Source organism: Gekko japonicus, unplaced genomic scaffold (assembly GCF_001447785.1).
Source record: "Gekko japonicus isolate JY-2015 unplaced genomic scaffold, Gekko_japonicus_V1.1 scaffold298, whole genome shotgun sequence".
Taxonomy (NCBI): Eukaryota; Metazoa; Chordata; class Lepidosauria; order Squamata; family Gekkonidae; genus Gekko; species Gekko japonicus.
The window spans coordinates 134,452-148,052 of record NW_015163615.1 but is presented as its reverse complement, the minus strand read 5'-3'; the positions used below and the strand labels follow the sequence as shown (position 1 = coordinate 148,052).

The window sequence follows — 13,601 nt, the reverse complement described above, 5'->3', positions numbered from 1 at the left end:
AAATTACATTCTTATATATAAAAACAAAATACATAATATAAGAAGAATTCAAATTTGAGCCTAGCTGTAATACAATTTCCGTATCCTCATGATCAACACACAAAATCTAGCAACTTGGTAAGTAATTTTAGGATTCATGTCAGATAGAAGATATCCAAGTCTGGCTTTTTTTGTGTGACCAGCAATCTTGTTAAGTAGAGGTGTAATAATCTCCTAACAGGCCATATTATAGTATGTACAACCAGGGGTACTTTGGGGTTGGAGAGTGCTGAAGCACTGCTCCGGCAGTCCACAATCTGGCACAAATAGCGGTGGCAGCAAGCCCCACCCCCATCTCCCCACGCTGCAGCCCATCGCCGGCCTCCCAGGGCCCGCGCTGGAGCGCTACGGCACGGGTGAGGCCCAGGGAGGCCCGTCGCAAGCTTCCCGGGGACAACGCTGGAACGCTGTGGCCCAGGGGAGGCCCGTCGCCGGCCTCCCAGGGCCCGTGGTGGAGCGCTGTAGCCCCAGGGAGGCCTGAAGAGGGCCATCGCTGGCCTCCCAGGGCCCGCGCTGGAGTGTTGTGGCCCCGGGGAGGCCCGAGGAGACCCATTGTCAGCCTCCTGGGGCTGAGCTGGAGCGCTGTGGCCCCAGGGAGACAAGAGGAGGCCCGTCGCCGGCCTCCCGGGGCCCACGCTGGATTGCCACAGTAAGTGAGCGACCTGTGTGAGGGATCCACTTTTCATTCTCTCCTTTCTTCCCTTCTCTTTCTTTCCCTTTTTCTTCCCTTCTCTTTCTTTCCCTCTTTCCTTCTCTATTTTTATCCCCTTTCCTTCTCTTTCTTTCCCTCTTTCCTTCCTTCTTTCCTTCTCTACTCTCTCTCTTTTTTCCCCTCTTTCCTTCCTTCTGCGGCCCAACTCTAGTGAGAAGGGGTTTAAACTTTAAACCCCTTCTCTCTTCAACCCCCCCCCCACAGGCCGGCTGGGGAAGGGAAGGGGAGGCTTTTGAAGATGCCTCCCCCCTTTTGCTTCCCCTTCTGACATCACTTCTGGTGATGTCAGGGGGTGTGGTATATGCTAATGAGCTCCTGCAGCTCTTTTTCTACGAAAAGACCCCTGTGTACAACTAAAAAACACATGCTCTTTGAAGACAATGGGAAACTCTTATTTTGATAAGAAACCCATTTGATTCATTTTTTTTAACATTTTTATTGAAGTTTTGCAAGTCTATACAACTGTTAATATAAGTTATAACCACTTCAATTTCTACATACATTTGATTCGTTTTCATGTATGTATTTTGAGGAGAGAGAACTGGCACACATCTCTTTTCCTATAAGGACTATAACTTTGTACACCTAAGTAGTTCAAATATTAATACAATTGGGCAAGTTGTTTTAATATTTGCACAACTCAGGTATACATAGTTATAGTCCTTATATGAAAAGAGATGTGTGCCAGTTCTCTCTCCTCAAAATACATACATGAAAACGAATCAATTGGGTTTCGTGCCAAAATAAGAGTTTCCCACTGTCTTGAAAGCTACAACTTTCCACAAAAGATCTCTCAGCAATTATGTATACATTTTTATTTCCACCAAATGATAATGGAAGTAGAAGTAACCATAGAAGTAGAATGTGTGAAGGATTTTGAAAGTGATAAAAGTTTAATATTATCAAATAGAATACATCAAAAGTACCACTAACAATACTTGCTGGGGAGTGGTAACTCTATTTCCCACTCTTGCTTGGCCTATTCCTCAGTTTCTACTTTCTCTTCTGCTTGCTTGCCCCCACTAGCTCCATTTCCTGCTTCCTCCACAGTCTGCTGCCTTCATCTCCATTCTCTCCCCCACCATGCTGCTGGCTCCAATTCCTTTTCCATATTCCATCCAGTTCCACCTCCTCCCTGTCATCCTCTCTCACCAACACCCCCTCACCTTCTTTCCTTCCATTCTCCTCTGCCCAACTCATTTTCCCTATCTTCTGACTGGAGATATGCAATGTGGCCCACCATTTGTGCTGGAGAAACTCCAAAATGTCACCTAAACTTTATTTTCCTACCGTAATGTCAACACATGTGTAGGCACTCCTAAAGGTCTGGCTTTCCCCAAAAAAGAGATTATTCTAGAAATCTGAGGGTTCTCCCTGGTATAAACCCAGAGCTCTAGATGGTCCCACTGTGTTGATTTTGACCAGCAATGAAGTATGGGGAACACACCGTTCTACAGAAGTAAATAAACCTTTGTGATAATTAAAGATGGGGGGAAACAGAAATTTTGAGGAAAACTAATATATGCAATACTTACTTTCCTATCAAACCAAAACTTAATTTACTGATTTAGCACAAAATACATAACGTATAGCTTAGCTGGCATTACAAAATTGTACTGTTTGGAATATTTATGAAATTTAAAAGTCTACACATCTGTTTTCTATTTAGCCAATGATTGTGAGTTGCAAACTGCCGCACCCTATGCTACCTTAGAGCATGTATCCTTTGCCATTTGAAAGGCAGGACAAAATAAAAAATGAAATGAGAAAACAAATTCTGTGGTAAACAAGATAAAATATTAATTTTAGACAGAAACACTCTCATGTAGTCACAATATGTAGGACAACCAGCATATTTGGATATCAATAATAATTATTATCATATGGCAGTGGCAACCAAATGAGAAAGGAGTACTCACTGGAGAAGACCCTGATGCTGGGAAAGATTGAAGGTAACAGAAGAAGGGGATGACAAAGGATGAGATGGTTAGACAGTGCTACTGATGCAACAAACATGAAATTGAGCAAAATTCGGAGGACAGCAGAAGACAGGAGGGCCTGGTGTGATGTGGTCCATAGGGTCGCGAAGAGTCGGACTCAAATGTGCGACTGAACAACAAAAATGATATAGCTAGGAGATCTGAAGATTGTCTGGCAGCCTGAAATTCTAGCTCTTTTTGTGGTGAGCTAGGCATATTTGGGGGAAGGGGCTGAGAGAACTGTGACTGACCCAAGGTAATCCAGCTGGCTTTAAGTGATGGAGTGTGGGGATTGAACCTGGTTCTCCAGATTAGAGTCTGCTGCTCTTAACCTCTACATCAAACTGGCTCTTTTGGATATCAAGTTAGTTATAACACTGAGAACGACCATTGGACACTTACCGTGAAGGGTCCTTCTCCTCTGAGGACAGGAGGACATCTCCATGGGTTATTCCCACCGTGCCTATAGGGAAGCAGGAAATAGTTTTCTCCCCTTCCTGTTGGCGCCTCCGGAATAGCCCGTCTCCAGTTCTGGGACTCCGAAAGCAGTGTATGCAGTCTGAAATAACTGGCCTTGCCCTACAAAATATAACTTTAACGTGTAACAATCCTGCAGGATAGAGAAACCCCAGAGTAAGAGTAATACAGAGCGAGAGAAGAAATCAGCACAGAGAAATAAAGCCAGAGAAAGATGACAGTGGGAGGGCCGAAATGTCCTCCTGTCCTCAGAGGAGAAGTACCCTTCACGGTAAGTGTCCAATGGTCGTTCTCCCTCTGAGGTGGAGGACATCTCCATGGGACCTCCCTGAGCAGTGTCCCTCATTTGGGTGGGTCGTCATCTTCCTCCAATGCCATGGCGTGCTGAAGTACTCTTCTCCCGAATGCCGCATCTGCAGATTCCACAGTGTGGATCTTGCAGTGTCTTGTAAAGGTAGAGATGGAAGACCACGTTGCTGCTCTACAGACTTCCTCCACTGATGCCCCCCCCTTTGCGTGGTGGGGAAATACAGATGAACATAGCTTCAGTCTTTCTCCAAGATTCCGTCCTTGCAATGTAAATTTTGAGAGCTCTTTTAACATCTAAGGTATGCCAGAGAATTTCCTTAGGGTGTTTGGGATGAGGACAGAAAGTGGGCAAGCATATTTCTTGTGATCTGTGAAATCTGGAGTCAACCTTGGGTCAGAATGTAAGATCTGTAAGGAGCACCACCTTGTCCTTGTGGAACATGCAGCAGGAGGACTTTACCAACAGTGCTCCATGTTCTGAAACTCTCCTTGCCGACGTGATGGCAATGAGAAACAAGGTCTTCATTCTCAGCCATTTCAGCCCAACCTCCCTGAGAGGTTCAAATGGCGTCTTCATGAGAGCCTGAAGCACAATGTTCAATCTCCATGTAGGAGACCAATGCGTCTGTGGAGGAGATTTGGCCACAGCCCCCTGCAAAAACAATCTAATATGGGGATGTTTGGTAATCTTGAACCCCTCCAAAGAAAGTAGTACCGTTGCCAACGCCACTAGTTGTCTACAGAGGGTGGAAGCCTGGAGACCTGTGTCCAACCCGTCTTGCAGGAATGACACAAGCGAAGATACAGATGGAGATAACGGAGTTACCTTCTTGCATTTGCATTATCTGACAAAGGCCTTCCATGTAGTGTTGTATATGCGAGTCATGGATTTTCGTCTGGAAGCCATGATGGTGTCCATGACCTGAGGAGAGAATCCCAACTCTGCTAGACTGCGCCACTCAACCTCCACGTGGTCAGACATAACCAAGCTGAATCCGGATGCCACACTGGCCCCTGGGAAACCATGACCGGAGACACCGGTAGTACCAACGGCAGAAGGATCGACATCTTCTGTAGTGCCGAAAACCATGGACATCTTGCCCATCTTGGAGCCACCAGGATGACCTCCGCCTTGAGCTCCCTGATTCTGCGGAGAGTCCTGGAGATCAGGATAAACGGCGGGAACGCGTACAGCAAACCTTGAGGCCACCTTGTTGTGAGAGCATCCGTTGCCTCTGCGTCCTGATGGAAATACCTGGTGAGAAATCCCTTAGGGTTTTCTCTAAATCTTTCTCTAAATCGAAATCTTGGCAGCTTGTGGTTCTCTGGTGACGCAAACAAGTCCATTATTGGTTGCCCGAACTGGATCACTAACTTGTCGAAGAGACTTGGGTGAAGAGCCCATTCTCCCTCCTGTAATGTCTCCCTGCTGAGCCAGTCTGCCTGGACGTTCTCGATCCCTCTTATGTGTTCTGCCCTCAAGGACGCAACACTCCTCTCTGCCCAGACGAGGATCTTCATTGCCTCCTTGTGCAGTCGGCAGGATCGCAAGCCTCCCTGCTTGTTGAGATGAGCTTTGGCAGCAATGTTGTGCGTTCTCACCAAAACATGCTGTCCCCACAGGGGGGAAGCGAAGTGAGCCAGAGCTAAGATGTACATGAATCCCCTGGCCCCTGAGATGGCTCACAGGATTGATAATCAGCTTGGTGAACAGCCTGGGCGCTGTGGATAGACCGAAGGGGAGAGTTCTGTACTGGAAGTGCTGACTGTAGATGCAAAAACGGAGATACCGTTTGTGAGCAGGGTGGACTGGAACATGGAGGTATGCCTCCGTAAGATCTATGGAAATCAAATACTCGTTGGGAAACAAGGAGTCCGCTACAGCTCTCAGAGTTTCCATGCGGAAATGGCGCAGACAAATGAATCTGTTTTAAGAACTTGAGATCCAGAATCGCTCTCCAGTCTCTGTTCTTTTTGGGGACCAAGAACAATATACAGTAGACACCCCGGCCTCTCTGGCAACATGGGACTGGTTCGATGGCCCTGATGTTCAAAAGATGTTGTATGGGTTTGTCGACAATGGATCTCTTGCTCACAGATTTGCTTGCAGGTGATTGTAGGAATCTCTCTGGAGGCTGAGAAATACTATTGTGTATCCATGAGACACGACTTCCACTGCCCAGGCATCTGCCTGTGCCTCTGACCAAGTCCCGGCAAAATGGAGAAGTCATGCCCCTACCGGCAGCATGGCATAGTCAATTTTGTTTGGACTTGGCCTCTCTGTCTCCTCTATCATTCCTGTTGAACTGGGTCCTTTGGAATCGAGGATTGAATGAACCACGCTTGCCGGACTGCTTGTTCGAGTCCCATGAAGGCTTTTTGATGTCCTGACGAAAACGCGGCAGTGAGTGATGGGAACAAAAGGACTGAGGATTGCATCTGTCCGTGCGTCTCAGAGACCTAGGCATGGCTTTTTTCTTGTCCCTAGTTTCCAAAAGAATGTTGTCTAGAGCGTCCGCTTGCCAAGCCCGCAGCCAAAGAAGTCTCCTGGCTACAGCCGTAGAAGCCAGGCCCTTGGAAGCAAAGGAAATAATGTCCAAGGTAGCGTCAGTTGTGAAGGAGTCGGACTTGAGAGTGCAGGAAATTCCTTCCAGCAATGCACGATTGTGTTCTTGGATGAGCTGAATAAGTTTCCTCAGCCATACTATGGAGGCCCTGGCAGCGATGGAGGCTGTAGACGCCGCTCTCACCATCATGGCAATTGACTTGTGAATTCTTCGAAGAGTTGCTTCAAGCTTCTTATCAGTTGATTCTTTGAGGTTGCCTAGACCATCCTCAGAGACTAGGCCAGACATCTGGAGTGCAGCCATGGGAGCATCCACAGGCAAAACCTTTAACAACTCATCAGCATAATTAGGCATAGCATATAATTTTTTGGTAAAGGCGGGAAACTGCTTATTGTACTCAGGAAACAGAAACACCTTCTCCGTGTACTCCTTGGGAGGAAAGAACTCCCTGTTGCCACCAGACTTAGATTTAAATTTAGCTCTGGCCGCCTTCTGATATTCAGAAGCAGGTACATCATGTAGCTCTAGAGCCTTAACTGCCTTAGATAAAAGGTACTGATAGTCCTCAGATTTAAAAAACCTACTGGACTGTTCAGGAAGCTTCAGGAAGCTTGCCCTCCTCCTCAGACAAGAACTCACCCTCTTCCCTATCCTCAATGGAAGAGGCATTGGACTCTAAATCCTCCCTCCATTGATCATCAGTAGGCCTCTTAGGGAGAGGGGGGGTGCCTTTTGTGCCGCCTTAGTAGGCCAACCAGAGGGAAAGGGCACTAGAGGATTCAGATGCTGTGCCTCCTGTTGAGGGGGAACCTCGGGCCTGGTATGTAACTGAGACATTTCTTTATGAATGGACTGCCTAATGAACTCCATTAGATCTGCGGAGTTAACCAGTACCCCTTGTTCAGGGGGCTTACCCGACTGAGAGCCACCATCCGCATCAGGTCTCTGTGCACTTGAGCCGGAGAGGTGGAAGGACGTCCTTCTTCAGCTCCCGCGGCTCCCAGGGTAGCTTCTGTAAGAGGTCCAAAGCTTGAAGCTGGATCCTCAAGAGGGCCGCCACCCGCGGGCGCGCATGGAAAATGGCAGGCTCATCTTCCTCGGGCTGTCTGCGATGCTTCTGGGCGCCCCGAGCTGCTGTCGCTCCAACTGCCGCCGTTGGGAGCGCACAATCGAGCCGCAAAGGCTGATCGGCTCCGGATCCTTCCTGCACCGCGGCGGCGCACATCTCTCCCGTGCTGCCCGAGGAAAAAACCTTGGGAAGTTCTTTTGCCACCATCGTGGCTTAGAGTCTCTCTTTGGGTCTGCGGACCCTTAAGTCTTCAAGATTGGAGCAGAAACCAGGAGAGCAAAGAAGAAGAAAGGAAGAGAAGAAAAGGCAAGGCAAAAATCAAGTAAAGGGAAAAAATGAATAAGTTTTTTCAAAGCTACAGCTAAGCCTAGCTAACTGTGCTGCTACTCCCTATCGAGGCAGGAACAGAACTGGAGACGGGCTATTCCGGAGGCACCAACAGGAAGGGGAAAAAACTATTTCCTGCCTCCCTACAGGCACGGTGGGAATAACCCATGGAGATGTCCTCCACCTCAGAGGGAGAACACTGGGTTTGCAGGAGCTTTTTTCAGTTGGGAAAACTGAAAAAATTCCTCAGAAAAAACTTTTTCCTGAATTTTCCCAGGCCTTCACATTTCTCATGATAAAAAAGTTAGAAGTCATAGGAACCACGAAGTATGAACATATGTGGTAAATCATGCTCATTGCTCAAACACTGAACTAGATTATCATAAATTTCTAAATGGGAGGTGGGTTCACAAAGACTCCTGTACCAGACACAACAAATTCAGGTCTTAGAAGCTGGCTCTACTGAGAGAAATGCAAAATCTTTCCAGACTTGCACTGAAAACTTCTAAAATCCTTATGGTTTTACCCTAGAATTATTAAAGTAAAACAGTTAACATTTTTGCTCAACCATCTATATCATGGGTGTCAAACATACGGCCCACAGGCCGGATGAGGCCCATGCAGGGCTGCAATCCAGCCCGAGAGCCGCTGGCTCTGTGCTGCTTCCTCCTACCTGCTTCTGGCATCACACCTCCTTTTCCCCAGCCTCTCCTATTTCCTGCTTGGGAGGAGAGAAAGAAAGCCTTCCTTTGATTGGCTGAGGGCTCCTCCCTCTCCTCCTCTGGGGGGAGGGGGGGAGGGAGGGAGAGAGAATGGAGTCCAGTAGCTTTTTTAAGAAGACCAGCAACGTTTTATTCCAGGTACTAGGAGGAAGGCCCGTTGCAAGCATGAATGCAACAAGTGCTAGTGTGGGTGGGCGGCTGCGGCCCCCTCCCCCGGCAGCGCAAGTCCCCCCCCTTGCGAAGACAGGCAGGGTCCCTCTGCTGCCTGCCGTGCGCGGAGGTTGAGCAAGCCAGCGCAGACAGGGAAGGGGAGGTGGCGTAAACCGGTGGTCGCTGGGGCTGAGAAGGAAGGGGATGGGGTGTCAACTGCCTCCCCCTCCAGCGGCTCGCTCGCCCCCCCAATGGCTGTGGAGAGAGTGAGGAAGCCGGGTCCATGAAGGAAGGGGAGGGGGTTTAAACCGCCTCCCCTTCCAGCAGCTTGCTGCCCCCCCCTGCGGCTGGGGCACACCAGCAGGCCAGCAAGGGCAGCGGAGGGAAGGCTGGCGGAAGAACTGCACATGGTGGCCCCAGGCTAGGCCGTAGCGGCCCCGGGAAGCGTGAGAAATAGAGAGAGAGAGAGAGAGAGAGAGAGAGAGAGAGAGAGAGAGAGAGACCATCCCATGGCACTTACAGAGATCCTCTTTCCATTTCTAACAGATGGGGGGGGGAACCTAACAGTACAGCTTGCATTCCTTATTAGTGAAAGGGAACAAGAGTCCAGCAGCACCTTAAAAACTAACAAAATTTCTGTCAGGGTAGGAACTTTCATGAACTTTCACTTCTTCAGATGCAGCTAGAATGGGAGTCCATCTGTCCTTATATCTGGAGAGTGGAGTGATTTCAGATGCCAAATGACAATAGTAGGCATTGTTAATGAGAGAAACAACCTAGGTCTCAGTTCAGTCCGGGAGTTTGCATTGTCTTGAGCTTCGTGATCAGTTTCAATTCGACAGTCTCTCTTTCTAATCTCCCTTTGAAATTCCTTTGTAAGAGAACTGCTACTCCTAGGTCAGCAACTGAATGCCCCGGAAGGTTAAAATGTTCCCCCACTGATTTTTAAATGTTATTGTTTCTAACAGCAGTAGAAAAAGTAAGAGCCCAGTAGCACCTTTAAAGACTAACAAAATTGTGGTAGTGTACTTGCTTTTATGAGTCACTGCTCACGTCTTCACTTATTTCAGTTTATTTTTTGCATCCTCCTGGACTGAATCCTCTTGTACCAGAGACCTAGGTTTCCTATCTCATTACCAGTGCTGATAGCTCTACTATTACCCCTCTGCATATCACACCCAATCTGATCAAGCTGGCATCTGAAATCATCTTTATAAAGTATGTATCTCTGGTACCTTGTGTTACATTTATATGGCACACATGGCCTGGCCCGAAAAAGTGACATTTATGTCAGATCTGGCCCTCATAACAAATGAGTTTGATACCTCTGATCTATATTATGTTTGTGCAGAATCAAGCATATAGCGTATTTATTAGAAAGCATGACCCCAACATCCCCACATTATTACTGACATAGTTGTAACTTGTAGGTAAATGTAAGATTACCCTCCCCCTTTATTTTGGTGGTATCTGAATATATACTGTACCTTGTTTCTCAAACATGGCATGTTTATACAAATGCTAATCACCCCTGAGTACAGCAAGTCATTTTAAGGTGAGCCCTGTAAGACTACTAATTTTGCCGTAAGTACAACCCCCCCCCAAAAAAAAAAACTTGCCCATTCTGCTGGCATGCATACATCTGACAAGATATTTAGAAGGAATGATGTGAGGTGCCATAATCTGAGATTCTGATCTATGGGCAGTTTTCATAAAACAGCAAAATACTGGAAACCTACAGAAAAATGAATGTGCATTCCTCAAAAGTGCTTGCTACACTATTCAGCTAAACAATAAAAATGTTCATTAAGTTCAAATGAATACATTATGAAGAAGGGTGATACACAGTGATAATATGTATTCATTCTGCATTGAAGGTCCCAGGGTCCACAATATCTCCAGTTGAAATGAGGTCAGGAATCCAGACTAGAAATCAATGTCATTACAAAGAACTCTCTTGTTAAGACCCCTATGTCAACAATTTTTGGTTTCTTCTTCTAGGAAGGGACAAAGTAATCCTATTCACCTGTGAGCAACTTATTCACAAAGAATGTATACCCCATTACTGCAGAAGTAGTGGCTGCATCACATTGGATGGGCCCTGATTAATACTTATTACTACTAATCTTATAGAAATAATATAACTGATTGTAGAATAATATCATGGAAGTACTGATACCACAAATCAAAATGACCAAAAACTATGCGAAACCAGAAATGACCCTTTTCAACTCTCTTTGCAGGTTATTCTTGTACTAATTCTCTTTAGAACATTCAAGCTCAGTTTTCCTAAATCACAGCTCCATCTGCACAGTACCTAATCTCTTGTGGGGGAGGGTGGGATATAAATCAAATATTTTTTTTTAATTAAAAAATAAATGATATGCTGGTCAGCTGCTGCCAAAAGCATGACAATGTAAATACGGAAACGAACAAATCCAAGTCAAACACAGAACTAGGAAAAACCAACACAGAAAATCCATTAGAAGAAAACACTAACATCAAAACCTACAAATGCTCACTGAGAAGGGGCAATTTTAACCTTGTGCTCAAAAGGGGAGGTAGAGCCAAGCATAACCCAGAGATTGTCCCACAAGTTCACCTTCAAAGACACGAGGGAGGGACAAAACAGGGCATTTTAAAAAGATCTTCATACATGGATGCATGAGTAGGGGAGAAGACAGTACTTGAAGAGCATGGCAAGATGAAAGTTTTATGCCAGTCATGCAATTTTCCTCAAGTCTGCTCAAGAAACTTCCCCCAAGAGGTAAATTGTCCCTACTGCAAACCTCAGTACAGCTCCTGTGTATTTAGCTGTGGAATGATGAACAAATGCACTTATGAGCATTGCTCCCTCTCTCCAAGTCTTAAAAAACCTGTCTTCTGTAAGACTAAATAGCTAATTTTCTAATGCTTGAATGAAAGGATGCCCATGCAGCCTCCATTATTTATTGGGTTAGATCCAATCAACTGCAAATTGAGCTCTGCTTGCGTAACAGAACACTCCCATCTCCCTCCTGCTGCAGCCTACTGCACCATCTGAAACTTTACTCCCTGGGTCTGGGAGACCCTCCCAAACAGCACAGGGTACTTATAGGGGAGCCTGTAGAGAGTAGTATGTACATTGCTAAATGGGGGAATTAGAAAAAAAATAGAAAATAATGTTTCACATCCCATGATAGTCCTTCAGTATGCAGACAGTGTTATCCCACATGCCCCTCAAAAAAAGTTGCTAGAGAGAAAATATATCCAAGAATTACAGTTTCCAATTATATAATCAAAGAACACATCCAACAATGAACTAATCTCTGTGTCTATGCAGCAAAGGTTTCTGAAAAACTTAAAGGGTACAAAATGTGCTCTGAGATCAGGCCTTTTTTTCTAGGGGAACATGCCGGAATGGAGCTCCAGAACCTCTTCGACAAAATTCTTTTTTAAATGTTTAAAAGTTCTTGAGTTTTCAGGATACAAATTGAAAACTTCATTTCCCTCTTGGGAGGTCCAGCACCTCTTTTTCCAAAGAAAAAACCCTGCCTGAGACAGTTGCTTGGCTGAAGCCATAAGGAAGTATCATGCGTTTCAAAAGACCTATACTGGATGCTGATCCACTTCCAGGCCCAATTCCAAGTGCTGGTCATTACCCTTAAAAGGCCAGCCTATGTGATCATAGGCCAATGTATCTACAGGATCACCTATTGCAATATGTGTCAAGGTAATATGCAGTGTTCCTGCTAGATTTACTGCTTCCTTCTGAAGTCACATTGGTGATAGAGGTGTAAAATTTCCGAAATGTTGATGCCACAGGGAAAAATGTTTTTCTGGGTCCTTCGGGGGAGGGAAAATAATACTGAAATATATGCAATACTTATTCCTATCAAACCTAATCCAATTTCCCACTTTTAACAACACAAAACGCATCGTTTATAATTTAGTTAGCATTGAAATGTATTAATTGGCATAATTATGGAATTTAAAAGTATGTCAGGTTTCTACAGACAAAACTGGCAAATCCACCCCATCTTAAAGTGAGAGAGAGCTGCAAACTACTGCACCCTATGCTATCTTGATTCACTTCACTCATTCTGTATGAGAGAGATTTCAAAACACTTTTTCTAGAATACTTCCCAAAATGTCCCAAATTTTTCCATTGGAATAACTGAATGCTATTCACTAAAATCTTGCCTTAAAAAGCATTTCACTGATTGCAAAAGAACAATTATTCGGAAGTTTTTTTCAGCATTCTACTAACTTTGAATTGGAAAAATTGAAAAAAATCCTGATAATTTCATGTTATATATTTTGAATAAATAAAACTAAAGTATTAAAAAGCATTAAACTAATGTCAAAATAATTTATTTCATACAAGTTTTTTTGGGAGCTCCTCAAAATTTTCTTCAGGAAAAACAAAATCCTAAAACACACCCTTTCCTGGTGAAGACTCTCTCACGCATCTAACGACATACCTACTTGCAGCAGCAAAACTCACCATAGCAGCCACTTGGAAATCAACTAAACCCCCAACTGTGGAGGAGTGGAGAAATAAAGTGTGGGAGCAATTTATTACGGACAAAATCAATGACACTAGGATCACATCTCAATCAAAATCTTGTAGATCACAATCCAAATTAGTGCGCACCTGATTTCCCTTCCTTCAATACATGTCTGTAAATGACTTTCTGCCACAAAACCTGAGATCTGCATCCTGGCTTCACTTTTGATTATGTAAAACTTCTAACATATTGGCAACATGAAATCCTAACTGAACTTATTATCCTTACCAGTAAACGGTACTTTCAGGCAACTCATAAGTGGTGTGTTTTACAGAGCTCCTCTTTATTGTTTACACAGATGCACAGCTTAGCAAATTACCTTTAAAGCGTTCTTCGCATGTTCTTGGCTTTTTGCTGTACTATATGTGTAACCCTCTCAATTTAATTGTTCTGCTTATTTGTATCGATTCATACTGTTAAGGAATTTGTATGTTAACAACAAAATCTAAATAAAATGTTAAAAAAACATACTCTTTCCTCCTGAATGTTTCCAGTTTTTTCCCTGTGGCATCAAAAAGCCATTCCTTTTTCTCCAGGGTTTTTTTTTTAGGGTTTTTTTGGGGGGAGGGGGGGAGGCCTGCCTTTTATACTGATTTCCAACACTAATCCTTTGTCACTAATGGTCTATATGACCTTATGCTCTTTTAAATGCTGTCTGGTTTTTTATTAATATGCTGCTACTATTCAGTATTGTTGCCAA

The 13,601-nt window shown here is 44.9% G+C and overlaps 1 protein-coding gene across 3 annotated transcripts in view; it reads right to left on the bottom strand.

The window, feature by feature from the left end:
* The window catches only part of KDM3B (lysine (K)-specific demethylase 3B), a 66,335-nt gene that overhangs the window by 47,897 nt on the left and 4,837 nt on the right, over positions 1–13,601 (bottom strand). The gene's annotated exons all lie outside the window — the stretch shown is intronic.